Source organism: Erithacus rubecula (assembly GCF_903797595.1).
Source record: "Erithacus rubecula genome assembly, chromosome: 6".
Classification (NCBI taxonomy): Eukaryota; Metazoa; Chordata; class Aves; order Passeriformes; family Muscicapidae; genus Erithacus; species Erithacus rubecula.
The window spans coordinates 37,474,742-37,485,834 of NC_136688.1; positions in this window are offsets into that span (position 1 = coordinate 37,474,742).

Here is an 11,093-nt window from a genome sequence, read left to right on the forward strand (position 1 = left end):
TTCGGTCAGATGTTGGGTTAGGCTTTTCTTTACGAGATTGGAAAGAAGATTATACATGGAACAATGTATAAATAGAATTCTAATCTATATTTAACAAGTGGATGCCTTCCTAGAAAATAGTTTAATGTTCAATATCCTGTTAGTTTTATGATATTTTGCATGACAAAAAACTGTCAGTGTATCAATTCTATAAAGCTTAGATTTTTCAGTAGAGAACACCTATCTATTGTATACAGACAGTAGGACACATTTGCTGCCAAGATGGAACAGCATCTTTTCTTATATATTGTCAGATTTTAGCATTCTAGTATTCCAAAGCTATAACTAGACACTGAAATAAAACCCTAACTTAATTTCTTCTGCAGCTTTGATGTAAATGATAACTTTACCTTAAAACTGTTATTTTCACTTATTGTGAAACAAAGAAAGGTATTTGTCATGTTCACAACGGTATAATGAGGACAACCAATGGAAGAGGTACATTTCTATTGGGCAATGTTATGTGCAGAGGTACCAGATAGCCATGGCCTAAACTTAAATAAATGAGATGAACAAGGCTGGAAAAGGTACATGGGAACACAGATGCAGGTGTTGAGAATAAAGAGATAAAAGATCAGAATGAAAAGAGGATGAGACACACATATGAAATGCTTTTTGATTGCCCAGCATTTGTGAGTTTGTTGTCTCAAGGGCTAGCCATTAAAAAACAGAGTCTACTCAAAAGGAGAAAACATCTGGATGTCTAGGGGCCTTGTTCCAGCTGCTTTTTTAGCTCTTTCCACTGACTGTAGCTTGACACTGATTGTGTCTCCTCAAACTGAGTGGAAAAAGGCATGGAGAGAGATAGGCATGTGCCTAGAATTCCAGAGCATCAGCAAACAATTTTCCTGGTCAGCCAAGCTCCAAAGATGCAGACAGTTTATTCTGAAGAGTGAGGGTCAGGGAAGCTCTGGGAGTGAGTCACAGGGAGATGACAGAAATTCTCCATCAGTCCTGGCACTGCATCCTGCCATGGGGCTACAGTGGACATGCAGTAGAGCCCTAAGTCACCTGAGCTGTTTCATCTGGTAGGCATTCTTCTAGAGAAGGATTACTTTTTCATAGCAGCTTTTGTGGTAGCAAAATTACTTTTGTTACATGGGTTAGAGTCCTATTGAAGAAAATGGATGAAAATTAAATCATATTACTTTAAAAAAATTATTCTAAATTTGAAAAAAAAATGCATTTTGAAATTTTTCTTACAATATTTGTCTGTTTACGGGTCAGAAATGTTTCCAGTAATATAGTAAAAGTAAAGTACTTCAGAAATATTATTTGCCATCTGTACTTGATTATAATGTTTCATATAATTAATATTAATCATAGAACATCCAGTTTAGAAAAAACCTCTATGACATTGATTTCAACCATTAACCTAACACTGCCAAGTCCTTCACTAAGCCATGCCTCTGAGTGCCACCTCTTTCAAATGCCTCCAGGAATGCATCTTCCCTGGGCAGCCTGTTCCAAAGATTGACAAAACTATCTGTGAAAACACTTTTCCTAATATCCAATCTGAACCTCCCCTGGTGCAACCTGAGGCCATTTCCTTTTGTCCTGATGCTCATTACTTGGGAGAAGGGGCTGACTCCCACATCTCTACAATCTCCTCTTGGGTAGCTGCAGAATGGTAAGATGTCCTCTCAGCCCCATCCCCAGACTAATGAACTCCAGCTTCCCCAGCCCCTCCTCACAGGACTTGTGCTCCAGACAGTTTGTGAGTTTTGCTGTCCTTCTCTGGACACACTCCAGCACCTCAAGGTCTTTCCTGCAGTGGAGGGTCCAGAACTGGACACAGAACTCGAGGTGCTGCTTCACCAGTGCCCAGTAGAGAGAAACAATCCCTGCCCTGGTCCTGCTGGCCCCACAGATACTGGCCAGGTGCCATTGGTCTTCTTGGCCACCTGGGCACACACTGGATCATGTCCAGCCTCTGTTGACTGGCCCGCCCAGGCCCTTTTCCACTGGGAAGCTTTCCAGCTACTCTGCCCCCAGCCTCTAGCTCTGCCTGGGGTAATCGGGACACAAGGGCAGGACTGAAATCTAAGTCAATTTGCCTTATGAAACCTCATACAACTGATCTTGGCCCACTGATCCTGCCTGTCCAGATCTCTCTCTAGAACCTTCCTACCCTCAGGCAGATCTCTCCTGACCAACCTGTGCTGTCTGAGAACTTGCTGAAGGTGCACTCGGTCCCCTCATCAAGATCACCAATAAAGATATTTAACAGGATGACAATAGTGAGCCCAGGGGGGCAGCACCAGTGACAGGCTACCATGTAGATGTAACTCTGGTCACCACCACTCTTTGGACTGGGCCATCAATCCAGTTTTTATCCATTGAAAAATGCATCTGTCCAAACCATGAGCAGCCAGTTTCTCCATGAGAAGGCTGTGGGAAATGGTGTCAAAAACTTGACTGAAGTCCAGGAACACAACACTGACCGCCTTTACCTCACACCAAACAGGACATACTGTCACAGGAGATTAGGTGAGTCAAACAGGACCTGCCTTTCACAAACCCATGCTGGCTGAGCTTGATCCCCTGGCTCTACATGCCACGTGATAGCATTTAAGATGATTTTCTCCATGACTTTTCTGGGCACTGAGCTCCCTGGATCCTTCATCAGTCCCTTCTTGGAGGGACTTTCAGGCAACTGGGATCTCCCTGTTAAGCCAGGTCTGCTGGTAAATGATTACAAGCCACCTGGGGAGCACTTCCAACAGTCCCCTCAGTACTTTTGGGTGGATCCCATCTTTCCCATAAACTTTTGTGTGTCCAAGTGATGTATCAGGTCACTGATGATAATCCCCCTTGGGTTATGGGGGTATCATTGTGTCTTTCAGATCAGAAGGCTTGGTACCTGATGAGGAGCTGGTCTTACTATAAAAGAGTGAGGAAAAGAAGGCATTAAGAACACTGTTTGTAGGTAGTTTGAAGAGTATACTCTGCAACATCTGTTGATCTGTTGGTTGCTAATCTAAGTGTGTCAAATTATGTCTAAACAATACACAGCACAGTGTCATTGATGGTGATTTTTGCAATATTAAAGAATATAGTAAGATTGCCTACCTAGTACTATTAGACAACAAAGCAGTTTCCCAGTCATTTAACAGTACTGGCATACAGTGATGATGTTTTTTAGACACTATTAAATATTTTGGGCAGCTGGTATTTTGGTAATATATGGCTACTATTGTTGCAACAGCGCTCATCAGTGTGTGTTCAATGACCTTACAAGGGAAGGTAATTTGCAAGATTGGCACCTGAAAAGATAATATACATTTGGTTGTGTTTAACACGAGTGCTACATAATTCAAATCTATTATTCAACTTGAAATTGCATGCATTCACTTTTACACATCAAATGGAGATAAATTTTTATAAAAATAAAGAGAAATGGTTTTAAAAACTCATATGATCTAGCTAAATGCCCTAATGCATCCTTGGCAGAACTATTTTAAAAGAAAATAATGGCAGTGTACTATATATTAATATTTCTGTAGAAGACTATTCAGTTGCAACTTGGGATTTCAAAATTATTTTGCTTGGTGGACTTCAGAACCTATGCAATTTCAAGAAAAATTAATTGGTTATGTAGAAGAACTTGCTAATTTGATCATGCACAAAGCAGTCAGATGAAAAAATGCAGCTACTTGCTTTAGTCATAATTTTATGTTACATTTGTAACTGAATTGCATAAATATTTTGATTAAAAATCTTTAGTGCTAGTTTACCGGTGTTTATAAAAAGAAAATTGAATAGGATATGAGATCATATAAATTTTAAAAGCCCATGTAATAGTAAGTGTCTTGGGTCATGTTCTCTGATTTTGGTTTTTAAGGGATTCCCCTCTGCTTAGTATAACCTCCATTATTCATTAACAAGAGAGTGTTGAAGTCCCCCTCCATGGTGTGTTTCACAAAACAGGTAAGATCACAGAACTCTGAATCACAATTTTAAAGTGATAGCTGCTGTGATTTTAGTTTTGGCTGTTACAATTAGCTGTATTGGTGTTTAAGACACCAAATATTTTTGAGAACCTTGTGTTTCTTTGGATATCACTTGCATGGGTTTTTAAAAAAATTATTTAGTCGCTAGCTATTTCAAAAGCTGGAAATGGCAATTAATCTAACCAAGTTGCTTTTTATTCTTTTAAATTTGACAAGAAATCACCATGGAAACTTATGTGACATTCAGGAGCAAAAGTCATAGTCTTATATTTGGTTAATTTTATTTATACATTTTCAGCTAGACATATTATTCTAAAGCTTTTCGGTATTCTAGAATTTTGTTAGCTTATTGTCTCTAAAGAATTTTGATCAGATTTTAGTTTCTCTGCTAAACATTAAATATCTGACTTTGTATTTTCCTTTGTATTTTTTTTTCATGTATGTGCTGTTATAAACAGTGGTGTTTGTTTCAGAAATAAACTGACAATGTATGAAGTAATTTAATTTTGAATAAGACTTTTCACAACATAGTGACTGATTTAGGTATCTTGTAGTTCTCAGCATCTTTTTATTTTGTTATTTATGTTCTTGTTTATTAAATATAAGCTTCCACAATATTTTCCCTGAAGTGATTCCTTCTGAGAAGTTAAATACTGTTGAAGTTGTTAATAAATATAGGCATTGTGCTCAGCTATGTTCTGGGATAAATAAAGCTTGTGAATGGACAAAGAATAATAAAATTCTATAGTTTTATGGTTCATTTAACCAGACATATGACTGAAATCGAAACTAGGCAGACACTTTTCTTGAAATATTTGTGTTCTTTGGTTTCTAGAGATTAAGATAGACAGCCTTCCCAGACTTGCAGAAGTAATTACCATGGTGTAGCAGGAAGAGCTGGGCCCAAAAATGGACCTACTTTTCCTATTGAGATACACTTTTTATCAAAACAAAGCACTTCAAATTTAATTTCGTCCCCCTGTGTTCCATTTCTGTCTTTTTGATGCTATTATTATACTTCTTTATTTTCTTGAACCTGTTTTGTTTAGTTGCATATACAAGTTTTTGGGTGGAGTTCAGAAGAATCCTTTCTATTGATGGCACTGCCAGTCTGTTTTAAAGATATTTAAGAAGTTTCAGGAAGCCAAACTCTGAAATTGCTGAGGTTAGACTAGACCTCTGAAAGTAATCACAACATGGCAAAAGAATATGACCTACAACAACCTTTGGCTCCTCCTTGGTTTCAAATGTCAAATAATTTTAAAAACTGATTTCATAATGATTAAAAATTGCTGAAAATATATGAAGTTACTGTTTATTGCCAAATTTGGAGAAGAAACAGTGCCATTCTTCAAATTTTGGACCTGAACACTTACAATTCCCAATTTAAATGATCAGATTAAGTTTCGTATCTCTAGTTTAATTTTCTGTTTATCTCCTTGAAGTAGTTGTGATATGGTTTTTAAAACCCATAGGAGCCATCCAGTCCTGTTATATGCAGATGAAACTTCTCTTGACTGCAGCAGAAACTGAAGTTGCTTATGTGGGGGTTGCATTTGTCCATACAATTCCAAGAATAATCTAATCAAAATAATTAAAAACAAACAATGGAAAATACCACAAATTTAATATAAGCAATGCCAGCTGTAAGTCATCATCTTTAAACAGAGAAGATGTATTAAAAATTCATTAACTTGAATTTGTATTACAGTCAGTGCTAGTCTGAAATTCAGGAGATTTTACATGGAGAGCTGTAATTTAAGGACAACTGCTTATTACCTTGCTCTTGTCATAGGGTGCATCTGTCATTCTCTAGCAGGAGTGTGGGTTACAAAAGCAGCACAGACTGTGTCCTAATTTAACTGATCCCATCCCATGCCAAGTCAGACTCTTCAGTTTTATGGTCCCCACTGCTAATAAGATCTTTGCAGATAGCTTTGTTCAGATGTACCATAGGTTACTTCTTCACTTCTCTATAAGAAAAGAGAAAAAGAAAAGGAACCTTTATTTATTAGATTTTGTTGTTCTTAGGGTCCTGAAAGGTCTATTGGATACAGAAGAGAGCCTTTTTATGGCAGGCCTTAAGTTTGTAAATGGATAATACTTTCAATTAAGTAGCTGAGTATAGTCATGGGAAAAGAATGCTTACGTTTATGAAACAGTCAAATTGGCATTTAAGTGACCCTTTGCATGCCATTGCTTATCTGCATTGCTTAAAGATCATTTGGTTAGCAAGATTATATATTAAAACAAATAGTGTCAACAGACAATGAGTGTTTTACCTTCAATAAATACTTACTGTCAGATTATCAATGGTGCAGAAACTGCACAATTTTCTAAAAAACCTGTATTTAGTGCATTAAGTGAAGGTAATGTAGGCCACACACATAGTATTGTTTTTTCATGTCCTCTTTTCCAAAGAATGATAAATAGTCTGTTTTAGGAGAGTGTGTGCTGTAAAAACATTCACCTTTACCTGCAGCATGCCCCAAATATTTCAGTTTACATTGATAAAACATTCGTTTAGTTCATTCAATGAAACGATAAACTTCTTCACAAGAGCAGCAATGGCAATGCAATTGAAAGAGCATTCAAATTGCTTTTGCTTGTATTTATTTAAAATAAATGATAAAACTTAGAGAAAAAGTCCCTAGAAATTTTAAAATTATTTTGCTGGCCATTGTTTACAGAAATAATTCTAAATGTTGTAAGTTCAAAGTTAAATTGTTTGATATTCTTTTTTAAAATCTTAACTGTGTGGTTATTGCATTGTAGGGAAAGTAAACTGTATTAGAGCATCCTAAACTACTACAAACACTTATGAAGATTATATACTTTCTATTGAGTTAAAAAACCAGTGAGAAATATTTCTTTCTAATTTTAGATTAATATGATTTACTTATTGAAGCATTGATCTCTGATCTTACACACCAGAACAGTTACTTATTTCTATTCATGCTGCTAAACTGTTCAATTATTAAAAAAATAATTATTTTGCATCATATGGAGCTGCTGTAAGAATGCTTTAAATCTTGATCAATCTTACATATTATATGGTTGACTTGCTTTTCAAAATGGATATTTAATTTTTATATTTAACTTTCACATTTTATTTCACAACCCTGATGCTATTTTCATTCAGGCAAAAAACCCATTGATTTCAGTAGAGGCTTTGGATTGCAAAATCTTTGAAACTGTTGTGTTGAAGGATAAGGTAAATAGGCACTTTTCTATATATCTAAGTTGAATGACTTGAAAAAATTATTTAGGGCAGTTTTAATTAAAATAAAGATATTGATAGTCTTTCCTGTGAGGTGGTCATATGCCTATATATACTTCATGTAATAATTTTTTGATGGTAAGTCAAAGTTTTACCATATTACACTAATTTTCATGTAGTGTTTCTTCTTTACATGTGTGACTCCTTTTCTTGCCATCTTTTTTTCCATTGTAAGGAAATATAATATTTTTTTATAACATGAACATGTGCTGCATGATAAATCAGTCTCGTGTTTTCTTTTGTTTTGTAATTGTTGCTGATTTCCTTCTTGTAATATCTGTTTATAGCACAAGGGATAGGTCTTTATAACAAAAAATCAAGTTTTTGAAAGTGCCATTGTCTCAGGAGAACCATGGAAAAATAGTAAAACCTGAAAACCATTCATGGAAATTTCAAAATAGAATTTCAACCTTTTAAATCTGTGATCTGCTCCTAAAATATGAAGATGCTTATGAACTTGAATTAAAGTACCATATGTTTCTGGAGCCATTCTGATTTTTTTTTTAAATCTCAGGCATTTTTCATATACTGCTCTTCACATTGTAGCTGTCTGCACATTAGACATTTATTAACTTTGTAGAGTCCATACAGTAGCCAGAGACTGTTTTTAGATTTTGATCCATGGCCTGTGGAAGTCAATAAACTTTTATCACCTTTAGTACAACTTAGATTGAAGAGTTAAATACTAGAATTCTTCAGTTATTAACTTTTCAAAAGTAGTCAAAGACCCCATATTTCCTCTAAAATCAACAGCTGAATTGAAAATATAGGAAGACGTGCAAGTGATAGCATATCATATAAACAATGCAAAATTTTGAGGGTATTTATGAGGTACTCTGTCCTGAGAGAAAATGTATAGATTAATGTATATTTAACGTTTTCACAGAACATTAGTTCACATACCCAATTTAAGCTGTAAATCTGTATAACTTGGTTTAAATATTTAGTGCAACAAAGGAAAGATCTTCTTAAGCTGAGACAGAAAAATTTTGACTACTACACTTATTTCCTTGCTTTAGATTTGGAACCAATAATTTAGTTTTTACCTTTTATTTCTTTTCTAAAGAACATGATCTCTACTTTGAATAGAAATTACTGGTCACTTGATACCAGTTTTTATGTTTGCAGTTATTATACTATGGTCTGATGTATGTCATGATGCAATATTTGATCAACTAACATACATAAGAATCTAGACAATAGATATTGAGATTCTTGACCTGTTTATTTTCATTGTTAGAGGTCAACATTATCCAGGCTTTCATCATTTATGTACTGTGTTTTTTACTTTCATATTGCCTCCTTACTTGCAACAGTTTTACGATGTTTTAGACAGAAGAGGTCATATGTTATTTACAGCAGAAGACATGGACAATATGGAGGAAGAACCTTCATTGATGGAGCAAGTTGAAGGAGAAGGGTATGAACTTACTTATTTTCAGAGTTCCTATGATTTAATTACTTTATTAATGTGCAGGATTACATGTTGGAAAATTACTTTCATGGTGTTCAGGATTTTGTAATTTTAAAGAGGAAATTAAAAAGATTTGAAAATTTTTCCTTATTTGGTAGATATGTTTTAAAATAAGTGGAAGGAGAGTACTAAAATACTGGTATCTAGCTTGGACTGTAAAGCATACTATCTGTTTTTAAAAATGAATTGCACATTGTGGACATATAAGTTATATGCCAAAATTTAGGTTATTAATATATTCCACTCACATGAGAGGTCCCATTGAAATGAGAAGAAATGCTAAACAAATACAGTAGGCTTTCTGTGAATGTGAAATTCTGCAGTAGTAAAAGGTTTAAAGTACACATGCACCAGCCCTTTATCACAGAGTCTTGCCTCAGTCCTGACTCTACAAACACTTAACAACAAGCATAACTTTAACTAATTGAGTGTAGCTCTGTTGAGCTCCCACATGCACAAAATGAAGCACATACGGAACTGGGACCCAGATAAACTTGTAGGCAAAAGTATTAATTTTGAATATAATAGGTACTCATGTGATAACTGCAGAATGTTTCATAAGGAGCTGAAGAAGAAAAAATACACCATAGCTAATTTTTCTAGGGCTGAGGTAGTATGTAAAGAGGGATCTGTCAAACAATTTGTTCTACAGAAAGTGATGAAACATAAATGAGTTTTGGAATAAGCCTAGCCTGTTTTATCATGTTATTATACACCAATCTTTATATTTGACAGTAGTGCATTCCTAAAATTTTGTTTTTAATTTTTTAATGTGTTTTGCATTCAGTAATGTGCTTATGAATACATATGAAGGATTTTCTTTTTTTCATTGTTTATCACTTCTTTCTTTTTTGTGTCTTCTTCATTGGTATAGTAAAAGCAAAATATTCAGAATTGGAGCCTTAGTGCTCTCAAGTTTTTCCTGATGGTTTTTGAGACTGGCAGTTTGTTACTTCTAGTTTCTGTGTATGACCAGCTCCAGAAATACCAAATTATTGCTTATAAAGTCTGTAGTGACTAAAGAATGGTAGAGTGGTAAATAAGGATAAGGCTTGATCAGTTTTACAGGCCAATTTGTGTCGCTTGTTAACTTGGGTTCTCTTGAAAAACACACATTTTAGTGCAGCCAAATGCAAGGTCATAAGGACAAGAATAGGGATTTAGGGTCATACTTTGTAGCAGGGGAGATTGTATCCTGAAAAGCAGTAATTCTGAAAGAAGCTTTGGAGTCTTGAAAGATAAGCAACAGAAGATGTCTCTGTAATATTCTCTGAACTTTAAATTAAACATATTTACCTTAAAATAAGGAGGTGAGACATTACCAATAATACAGACAAGAAGTTTAGGGATTAGAAATATCATGCAGAGCTTTTCTGCTGCAGATAAGTGCTCTAATAAGTGAGATAGTCAAGTCAGCACTTGATCTCTCTCTTGGCTGCATGACTTTTGCATTCTTTTCTGCTCAATGACACAACTTCCTGTACCCAAAATGGTCAAATAATCTAGTGGTAAGTTTTGAATCCTCAGATAAGCAAGGAATTTTCTTATCCTGACTCTAAGTTTCAGTAATATCATGAAGAGGTGGAAATCACATCTCTGCCCTTTTTCCTCTTATAAAAGGAAAAAATCTCCATGCCCTTTCCTAAAAGAATGGATGCACCCACCCTTAGCATTTGAAATGGAGGGAAGCATCTGCCTGCAGCCCCTGGAGGATTTAAGTTCTAGAGAGGGGCAGCTGATTCCCTGTTGTCTAAATCTGTTTTCAGCAATGTTGTGTGCTCAATGCACTTAACAGTGTGTTCAAATAATGTTCCAGGGGAGCAAGCAGAAGTGTCAATTCCTGTGTATGTTTTCTCTATTTCTTGACTACCAGTCCTGTATTAAGACTTTAAAGAGCATTATGTAGGTTTTACACATGAGACAGAGACAGAACTGAGGTGAATGTGTTATCTGTATGGTAGACTTCCTCATGCAACAGGATTTGCTAGACAAGAACATAAGAGATAGAGTAGTTGAGGCTTCAGTCCAGTCAAATTGAGAGTAGCTATAATATTTCAATATATAGCAATGAAAGTAGCAGATTCTTCAGTGATCTGTTATTTACAGCCTACATATCAAGACTAGATTTCTTTCTGAGGTATAATCTGAACTTTGCCCAGTCAATTTTGAGCTTGGTGCATGGACACTGATGAAATTTTGTTATCTGTATTATTAAGAAGGTCATGTTTGCTAATAATGATGCTTCTCTCTGCTTTTAAAATGTGAGTCCACAAATTGCTTTATGGAAGTTTTTAGTAATCTAATTCTTCTGATGTAGTCAAGATTATCTTAAGCATCAAAGATGGCA